Below are 10,940 nucleotides of genomic sequence, written 5' to 3'. Positions count from 1 at the left end.
ACCCACCCAGATCAGCTGGTATCCTGTCTATAATGGAGTGAAATAGAAATTTGTAAGTGACCCCAAACTTTTGACCGGAAGTGTAAGTATATAATTTATGTACATTTAAGATAAATAGATAAAGATACAATTTGCCTGTTCCCAGCATTAGCACAGCCCTTTGCGATGTTTAGCTTGTTACCAGTGACAATATGCTAAATGTCACGTCTGTTTTACATTACCATGTGACCTGTCTGGGTGTGGCTTGGAATGCCTGATTAAGTTCGACGTTGTTAATCCATTATCATTTATCTTGGTGCCACACACCTTGCATTTAGCTTTTGGGCTACTGCCATTGTTTACAAAGTTATAGAGTAAAAGAGTAAAATAGAGTAAAACTGATGACAAAACGCACAATTTCAGGAATTTTTGACATGTGAGTGCATGCACATAAGACACGGTGCATGCATTTACGTTGCACATAATGGCAAATGGCCGGGGACATGCAGCTCATCATATACGTTTCCCCAACGTCCATGCGGCAATAAAAGAAAATAGAAATACATTACTATTATTTAAAAAGCAATATAGCATGAAAACAAGTAGTGGACGAGTCAAGACTGAAGTCTTTTGGGTCGCAAGTCAAGTCTGAATTTAGCTGTTTGTGCAACTTAAGTGTGTCTCAGACGCGAGTCCCAATCTATGTAACACAGAGCCATATGTCTCATGCAGAGTACACTCCATCAAGGCAATGTGTAGAGTTGTTCCTACTGCATAAAAGGCCGGTACCAGTGAGCATGCATTGCAACACAACAAAACAATTGCATGGAATTTTACCCCTGAAGAGTATTTTTTTAATTCACTCTGACAGCAGCAGCACATTAACCTGACCGGCTGGACGGTTTGTTACACAGAGTCATCTGAGAAGTGGTCGTTGGAAACGTCATGGGAAAGGGCACGCGGTCACACACACCTTAACCACACCCGTAGCTGCCAATGCACAAATACATTATATCTGATAAGACCGATTAATGTGTGATATGAACCCACAGTTCTTATGTGATCATGCTGCCATGCAAGGTAAGTGGCTCATACTGTATGTTGGTAGGAATTTCCTATATTTCCTTAGTCTGGTGAAAAGTGGCTTTTGTAATTGAATGGGTAAGTCACGTTTTCCCCAGGACGAGGAAATTGTAATGTCTCCAGCTGAAGTAAAAATCATCACCTCTGCTTCTAATCAGCCCCTATGCACTCTCCTCGTGAACTTGTACCAGCAAATTAAACAGCCGGCGAAATAAAATGATGGCAAATGAGAAATGATTTTTGTGTATGGTGCTCTTTCTGAGATCCTTCCCTTTTTCGGGTGTCCGGAATATCCTGCCGCTGATATGTAATTCAGGAAGTGTTATGAATCACTGTGAGCCCTAGGGGTTACGCTATTATGGTTCCCAAGTGAAAAACTACTCTCACTCTTATTCTGCCCCTGAACAAAATGCATAGTAAGCCATTTCATTAATTCTGAATTGTTTTTGGAATAGAGCGGTATTGCTCAGAGAGCATTACCAAAGCAAATAGGGTATGTTGTTATTAAATTCTCTGCATATAAAGGATTGCCACAGGTGAAACTGTTATGATTTATGAAAGTAAACCCGAGCATGTTCAAGAAAACAAAGCTGACAAATTCAATCCTAATTCTGATTACACTTTTCTATTTGCAACGCTGTCTCTTCCAGTGACAGCTCGATTACCAGATCTTGCAATGTCTTTACCAAAACGCCAATCATTCCTTTAATCCCTCAACAATACTTACCTTAACTCTGCCCACACGAGTCTGGTATTCCACTCACGTTTCTCCATCTGGAAGATTAAAGACCCCAATGTATCCCTGTTGCAATATTGATCCTATCGATCATGCCTCGTACAACACAGGCACAGCCAATAAAAAAGGGAGAAAGTATTCCAGAAAACCTTCCCACTAACTCTTTGCAGGGCAACTATTCTGGTCTATTTGTCAGGATCAAGTTGAAAGACAAGCAAAAGCACCAGGGAGATCTATAAAGGGACTTAAAAGTTCCCTTTGAGGTTTTTATAAACCATAAAGCATGCAGTTGAATCTTCTTATGCCTGCAGTGAATGGCAGAATTGTGCAGCATCTATCACAATAATGAATCTGTATTAAATCCAGACATCCATCTTGCTGACATCCGTTTTCAAAAATATGTATTCCTCAGCCACAGATCAGAGGACGTGGGTGAGTAGAGAAGGTTTGGAGATCGCAATGACGATTTACGCTCCTAATATCACAAAAACATTTTGCAAGTAAACTCACATTTTGTCTTGTGTTCTGAATGGAAAAAAAGAACTACTAAAAAATTCAAATGGGAAAAGTATGGACCGGACGTTGTCAGTTCAAGGTGCATTCACCATTTTATTGATTTATGTAACTGTTTCTCGGTTTTCTCTTAAGCTCAATAATTTCGACATCTTTCCAAAAGTCATTGAGTAATTGTGTAAATAATTGTGGTTTCAAAATTGACCAAAATAATCGTGATTATGCATTTCTTTTTCCATCATCAAGCCGCCCTCCTGTGGAGATAAATGTGAACAAGAGGCCGATGAGCTAGCTAACAAGTGGATCCTTGTCCAATGCTTGACAGTACTGCATTTGTAGGGGGGGGGGTTGGCAAAGCTTGAGGTGTTACAAGTAGGGTTCACACAATGGACCGCCGTGTCAGAAACACCCAGATGTATAGTGTCCAGTATAAAGTCGACCGATAAAGTTTTTTAAGGCCGGTACAGACACAAATATTTGGTTATTTAAAAATCTGATATTCCAATATATCGGCAGATACGCAGTATATTTAAAAAAAAAGAATCCAGACACGAGTAAAAAAAACATAAACAGATTTCCCTAACATTAGTTATTTGTAGTTATATATGAGTTCTCATTCAAATAATATGATAATAATTTGTTTTATTGTCACAACTGATCAGAAGAACATCACAATTTATTAAGGTTCTGATAAATAAAGTGTATAACAATACAAACTAAGGCTGGCAGCCATTTATGTAAACATGTATTCCCACCACCGATATGGGTATTCTTTAATTAAAATGCCCCCAAATCTTTCTTTTTACATCCCGGGTCTGTGACCTCCAGATTCCCTGTGTTTTCTGTTTATTTTTCCCTGTCAGTCTTTTCCTGTGTCTCCTCCCCTGTGTAGTGTGTGTGTGTGTGTGTGTGTGTGTGTGTGTGTGTGTGTGTGGTGTGTGACTACATCTGCGGGGGCGTGGCACAACTGGCGTCTATTACAATCAACAGCAGTACAAGAAACCCAGCTCTCCAGTCACTTAATGCCAAATTGTTTTCCACCCACCATGCGGTAAACTCCCCATGTCCTCAGTCTCAGTCTCAGTCTCATTCTCAGTCTCTAGTGAGAAATCTTAGTTTGGAAATTGTCGTAACGCTGAAAGGGAACTTTGTCTTTCTCATCTGCAGCACCTGCCTAATCTCATCCAGTGCCGTTGACGGCCACGCTCCCTCGCCACCTGTAAACCTTCGCTTCCATCAGGACTGTCACCTCACCACCTTCCATTCCCAGTCGGACTTACTATTATCAAGAGACAATAAACCACTTTCAACTTTGAGTCTGTGTTCTGAGTCTGCTTCTGGGGTCCAAGCTAGAGCTAACCATAACATTTCTTTATTTTTTGAAAAACCTTAGTTTGGCTAAAAACTAAATATGGTAAAAATGTGCTTTGACTGTTTTAAGGCTCAAACCAGGGCCACAAATCCTTCCTGCCTGTTAGTGTCCTTTGTCCCACAAACTTGCATTCAGCATTTTGTATTAATGCTCCAATCACATGTGCACATGTGTGGTGCCAAATCATTTTTTTTTTTGTCATTTCCCTGACCAGTTGCATCCTTGAAAGAGTTTGGAGCATTGTAAATACATTTCTGTCCGAGGTGCAGAAAAATCCAGCTCTGAATAGTCTAGAATTAGAAAATAATGTTGCTTTTTTGTGTTGAATTCATACCCATCACCATGTTTTCCCTGCGAAATGATGCACACTAAATTATTTATTTAAAAAGACAATGAGGTCTTCACAGGGGCAACTCATGATGTAGTACAATAAAATCTGTATTGGTTATTTAGCTGTTTATCAACTGAAGTAATTAAAAAAAGTAGCACTCATGTAGTCCATCGTTGGCATGGGCTGTGTGCATACAATAATGTATGCAGTATAAACGTCAAAGCAATGTCAATACCCGCCTAAACTTACAACCCACCATAAAAATCCAGAGCACAGGAAAAAATCTGATTAATGTTAATTATCCATATAAATTGTGAAATTTGAAGCTATTGCAGCGCAGCATTCTGTTGGTTTTGATTGAGGATACAGAGTGGGAACTGGTGGTAATAGGCAAACCTAATGGAGTTCTGTGATGTACACTGGAGAGCGAAATTGAAAATGTCCTGTTGATATTTACTAATGCATCCTCAGGATGTTACAGTCTATCTGGTGTGTTCTCTTGATGATTTGCACCATATACATTTGGAAAGTATGGCCCAGCCCTCTGGGTTGATGTCCAAAACGGAAATCAACACAATTGTGAAGGTACTTTGCAAGAACAAGTTGCAATTTTACTGTATATTGTGATTATTGTTGCCAACTCACCATAACTGGTTTTAATAAATATATGCATTGATGAATCCTGGCAGTTGGGGGTTCCATGAAGTATTAGAAACAATATTTGTACGATTCTGTAAAGGAATACATACAATTGTAACATTCCGGGATATAACATGCGTTGGAGCTTTTTGTAAGGTAAGCATTCTACTCCCAGTCTCGCATTGCCAGACCGATCTCCATAGTGCTGTGTCAGCGCTGGAGTATGGTATGGCTACACTGTCATGGGCCCGCTGCTGTTTGTGCCAGTCTTCCCTATTCCCTGTGTGTGTGTGTCTGCCTGTTTTGTCTGTCGTCCACTATAGGTCACCACAGAGGATCCTGGTCCAGAGGCGTGACCACTCATTGCCATCTGCCTTCCACACAGCTGCAACCCATCTTCATCATCCCATCTCCACAGTACATAAACCCGGGCCGGCCACCTCTTCGGCGCCAGTTCGTTACTAACCCCTAAGTGGTAACTTGGCAGCTTCCTCAAGACTCGCTCCGTGTGACTCTCATCCATACCTCCACCAGCTGAACCTCCTCTGTGTGTTTTGTTGGATTAAACCTTTTTCTTTACCGTCATCGTCTGAGCCTGTGTTGTTTCTGTGTCTGGGTCCAACCTACCCATTACATACACCACCTATCTTTTTTAGGTTAATTGGGGAAAATGGCTCATAATATAAAAAAATTGTACGCTTAATTGCCTAAAGACACTAGTCTATATCCACGATGTTCCACTTCCAGGTTTGCTTGAAGATTTTGCTGTGTGCATGTTTTTTCCTTCTGCTTTCTTTGTGTTGGAATTTTAGATTCAGTAGATTTATGAGGACTATTTCTCAGCCAATTGGCTCATTGGCTTGTTTTTTGGCATTTCTTTAAACCCATCACAATCATCATTTGCAGCACTTTGCCGAACCAGGTGGTTTGTCCATTGATATTTAGTCAATGGAATACTCGTGCCAGATGTCAGGCTTTATCCCGAAAATCAGTACATCAGTACATAAGTTGAGCCCGACTAATCATCTTTCTGCCAATCACAGGAATGCATGGTACATGCTAGTGGTTGGTGGAGTAGAGAGGGGGGGCCGGGTCTGGTCAGCTGATGACGTAATCTCTGTTGTTGTTACCGGCGCTGCTGAATGAGAGCACTGTTTTCTGCGAGACATTTTGACACATCTGTAAGTTTTCTCTGTGCTGTTTCGAGTGGGAAGCACGCGTGGGAAGCTACCTACCGGCGGGCGGGCGGGCGTTGTGCATAGTATGAAACCGAATGTCTACAGTCCAGATACACTCCTTAACTTACAGCACATGGCAGTCATTCCTCACAATCCTTTCTTGTGAACTCATTCTGGTTGCACATTCTTTTGATCACAACTTGTTTTTGGCCTGTGGGATAGGTTTCCTGCTTCCTACAGAAGCAGAAAGAGCTGTGGCCAAAGTGAGAAGCTAAGCTGTTACTGCTGACATGGCAGTTACCAAGGACAAAAAGGTTCACTATGGGGGATTTAACATAGATTGGCCTTTCCATACTGTACCTGAACTCTCTCTCTCTCTCACTATATGTGGTAGTTTTCCTTAATAAAGCTTGGTGCAGACATTCTCCTTTTAGTCAAGTTAATAGTGTAATGTTTGTGTTTCTCAGGAAAAGACATTTCTGCATATCTGTAACGGCTAACAAAAACATGATCCTACTTGTTATGAAACCTGCATCAGCCGGTTGCCTTTTTCTCCTCTTTTGTTGGTGCATTGCTGCCTTTTTCAGCACAGTGCACGTTATTGACCGACTATCAGTGTGTGGGTTTGCATCAACCAAAGGGATATTACAATATATTATTTTCATGAGTACATCGGGTTGTACCTGACAGTTTAATTTAAAAGCAGACACAGTTTGACACTGTGACTAAGTTGCTGTAGCTTCTGATGTGATGTTTCCAGCCAAAGTGATGATGTGTAAGATACATTAAAAGCATGAGGCCCCTTAGACTTCTAAATATAAATGAATATAAATGTTAAAAAAGGGAAAGAGACAGGCCGTTGGAGACGGGCTTAACTGCACGCTCATTTCTTTAAAAAATGGTACCTTATTAGCTATAATGCGTAGCTTCTGATGCCCCCATGAGGAATTCTAAGTAATGATGAGCCTATGATCGCACACGCACCCCCCCACCTCCTAAACGCAGTTGCTAGTTTATCCCGTCAAATCAAGGAAGGAAGATTTAAAAAAAACACGATGGACCCCTCGTCATAGGCTGAGTCTTAATTAGCTTTGTATCAACTCCTTTGGCAATGGCTTGAAGGTATCGGACGACCATAAAAATTAAGGACTTGCGCACAATGACTTTAAATGTCCAACTATGTGAATAAGAATGTGAGAACATATAATCTTCGTTTCATTCTTTCTAGGGCATTTGCATTTTTGTGACATGGCTACAGGCTTCTGATTTCCTATTACTTATTACATTTCCATGGCACTGGTTTACCATCACCTCCATTCTCTAATAAAGTGTCAGAGTTATTAGCCAATTATGTCATAGACATTTTTTAAATTGGACAGTGATGGGCAGTTAGGCTGTGACAGATGGCTGTTTTTTTACCCAAACAGGCTGTGATAGGCTAAGAAGGTCCAGGTGGGTTCTTGGGTTGGTGTTAGGGGTCTCAGTTACTCCATCATCTCTTCTCCCAATTGGGAGTTTATAGTACGTTACTATGTTATTATTATATCTTTTGTTGTAAACACTAGCCTATAGGGTTTCCCTTGGAGTCAATTATTTTGATTCCGTCTTTGAGTTTAACATACGACACATATTTTCACCCGCCCGACCCCAAATAGCCACAGATGCTCATCTTGACCTCTCGCTTTCCTCAACGCAACTACTTCTCTCAAACCAGCATTTGTAAAAAAGGCTCGTTCTTATCCTGCATCTCATAACAGCGGACAACTCGACCCCTGCGCCAACAGCGTGTGGAATAATCTCTCTACAGCACCCTATCATTAGATCTGGGCTTCACAGAATTATCCTCTCTGTAAATTGGACAATTGTCATCAGAGTTGGAGCTCTGCCATAAGCCTAACCCCAGCCATTTGGTGCAATGGAGTTATTCATATGCGAGATTTCACACTGCTTTAACCAGACCTTTTGGGTTGGACTAGTTAGCTTGCTTCAATTATGGAGACATTGCCACTATACAGTATGCAGGGAGGCTACAAATCTGCTGAGAATGCTATTTTAATGTGAGGAGGTGACTGCAGATCAAGTCTAATCAATGCAATTGTATAATCATAAAGAGAGATTTCAGATGAGACTAAATAGTTGCATATACTGTATAACAAAAGACACAAAGAGCTCATTCTAAGGTCATAAAAACAAAAATTCCAGATTGTTAGTATCAGGGGACTATACACTAATTTAAATGTAGATAGTACATAGATAGATAATAGGATATTCCTGCCAAAACATCTCCCTTAATCCTACATTGCTCCTTTAAATAAAGACAATGTTGAGTCATGTCCTCAGTAAAATGATGTGGCCGAATTAATGAATTCCTTTTTTTCAAGTTCTTCATTCTTGCAGTTCAGTTTAGTTGCTGGAGTCCATACTGTCCTTGGGTTATAATGCGAATGAGATTAAAAAAAAAAGAAGTTATTTTATTTCCCAAACCGCTCGCATCCCCCTCAGCTCACACACAAACATCCAGACAAACATCCAGGAATATTCACCCACTCCAGCCTCCCAGCCTCATCTCTGAAGATGAAATATATTGAGTTGGTGGTACAGACAGTCCCACTTGATAAGCGCCTCAGTCATGCAGAAAAACATCTTCCACATTCTCATAATGTCGACAAAATGCCATTTACATGATCCATCGCCTCAAGATAATGTGTCTTTGTGTGTGTATGTGTGTGTGTGCGCGCCACACACAGGAAATGACTCCTCTTGCCTTTATGCCCTTTCTGTTTGCCACTGTTATGGGTGCAACGTTTTTTATGGGTGACAAGAAAAAAAATTACAAAAAGAAGTACATTACTGAGAATCTCGCACCAAAGGCAATGCTAGACATTGCAAAACAAACATCTTTAGCATCACTTGAATTTATTTTTGAGAGGTCTGTTTTTTTCCCCCTGATTAAGAAGGTGGTTTTCATGCTGCCTACTCCTCACAGTCTCACAAGAAATATCCGGATGGCTCTTTATTGTTACCATGAGCACTTTATTAGTCAGTGGCAATGATTTCTTATTTGTGACTGTAATGATTATTAACCTGCAAAGACCGTACAACAGCACCAAATGCAGCAGGATATTTATTTGTTCTTTCTTCTCTCAGTGGTAATGTACCTCTCCAATTTCCGAGGTATTACTGATTCATTACAGTGCTCTGTTCACTTCATGAACAATCCGTCTCTGGCCCTGACATTGGTTTTTACAGCAGCAGAACAAGCCTGGTGTAGCAGTGCCGGCCTCCTGTGACACCTGATAAATTGCTGATTTAAGATGAGTTTGAATGCCGACTTCTCCTCGGCACCACAATGCTCGTCAGCTTCTAAAACCAGCGCGAAGCATTGTCCTTCACCGTTGTTAGAGGGTCAGTGCTCTACTCTGCCATGACTAAGAGGGTGATGTGGACTTCCATGCATGTCAGCGAGATAAATTTAGTACCAGCGAAGAAAAAACAAAACAAAAAAAGGTCTTTGGGATTGACCTCCGCTCCTGCACCCGGCAGGTGTGAGAACTCCTCGCAGGCAGATCACACATGTCTGCCTGCGCTGCGACGCGGTGAGGAAATGGCTGACAGTCGAGGATGACTACTCTAAATGCAGCTGCAATGTGCAAGGCAGGACTAAAAAGTGTGATTTCAAAAGGATTTAGTGTAGTTGGATGGGCAAGTTGGACACTGTCTCTGAGTGGTGAATTTTAGATTTTAAAAGTATGCGTTATGTTCCTGAAACCTCCCACCAGATCAGGCTCATACTGTCTATAACTGTCTCTCTCTCTCTCTCTCTGGATATCAGCCTCTCTCCCATTCTCTGACGCACAAAAGACAGAGTGTACAGTTTATGTAACAACCATTTGGAGAGGGCACATTGGGAACAAAAGAAATGATGATCATCAGATAGTGATTATCTTCACAGCTACTCATTCACGGGATAAAGCTAATACATAATGCAAACCTCTCATCTAGCCTGACCGTTGATGGCCCCCTCATCCATTATCAGCTCAACCCAATGTGTATTTCCCAACCACAGAGTGATCGAAGGCGCAATGTGGCTGAGCCGCCTCGAAATAAATGCAACTTTGACCCACATCTCCAACCACCCCCCTAAATTAGAAATCCATACTTCATTTCTCGGGCAAGAACCCTTATTTCTGCAAGGCCGATGGCTGATGTGGGGAGCCGTGATAGGCACTCAGTCAGAATTCGGGGCGGCCCGTGCTCTTTACGCCGCTGTGCTAACTGGTGTAAAAGTCTGGATATGGTGTGAGGGATGACAAGAGAGAACGCTGACCTTTAGATAATCATCTCAGGCGCAGGTTCAGGACGCATAATGTTTTTGGGAGAAGAAGAAGAATTAGGTTTGACTTTCTTGTCTAAGGGGATTAAAGTTCCAGCCAAAGGTAAAGGTCCATGACTTTAGTCTATTGTGTATGGGACAGAAAGAGACAATCTGTCTTTGTGTGCTGGATTTAGTAGTTCAGGATGGATGGAGGTTGATGTATCACTTTACACTTGAACTTGATGCTACTGGGACCATCTACTGTCTTGAAGGTTCTGCAGGAAAATTATGAAATATTACTGTCTAAGACCATTAGACGACTCATATTATTTGGATGAATAAGCTACCAAATGAAGTCAAATTGTAACTGTCTTACTTTTTTCTGGGGTCAACACAGTACACAATATGTACATGATAAATACCCAAAGTGTCGTTAAATACACTGTTAGACCAGCTCAACAGTACACAAAATCAGAGAACCACAGGGAAGCCACATCACAAGACCATCCACCAAACCAATCAATAGCTATAAAGAGAGATAATGCCAGTAGATTGGCTGAGGAGTGCTACTTCACAATTGCTGGTATAAAAGATCAGATGCTCTTTGAACATAGCATACAACCATAAAAAAGATAGACTTGTACCATATTACGATATTACGATATCCAAAATCAAAGATGACTTCTAGTCTCATATCACTATATTGATATGTGTCAGTGCGTCCATAGTCTCCTGGATCACTGACTACCTGACAGACAGACCACAGTTTGTCCGCCTGGACCGTGTTCTGTCTG

At 41.2% G+C, this 10,940-nt stretch overlaps 2 long non-coding RNA genes across 2 annotated transcripts in view; both read left to right on the top strand.

The window, feature by feature from the left end:
• LOC117936923 overlaps positions 1 to 3,023 on the top strand; it is a 15,394-nt gene extending 12,371 nt beyond the window's left edge. The window contains exon 3 of the long non-coding RNA XR_004655056.1: positions 3,012 to 3,023. This is a non-coding gene — a long non-coding RNA (uncharacterized LOC117936923). The remainder of the gene's footprint in view (positions 1 to 3,011) is intronic.
• LOC117936915 overlaps positions 1 to 10,940 on the top strand; it is a 672,281-nt gene that overhangs the window by 267,762 nt on the left and 393,579 nt on the right. The gene's annotated exons all lie outside the window — the stretch shown is intronic.

The sequence above is a fragment of the Etheostoma cragini genome, chromosome 2, assembly GCF_013103735.1.
Source record: "Etheostoma cragini isolate CJK2018 chromosome 2, CSU_Ecrag_1.0, whole genome shotgun sequence".
NCBI lineage: Eukaryota > Metazoa > Chordata > Actinopteri > Perciformes > Percidae > Etheostoma > Etheostoma cragini.
The sequence above is the reverse complement of the archived record's forward strand: the minus strand, read 5'-3'. Positions and strand labels throughout refer to the sequence as shown.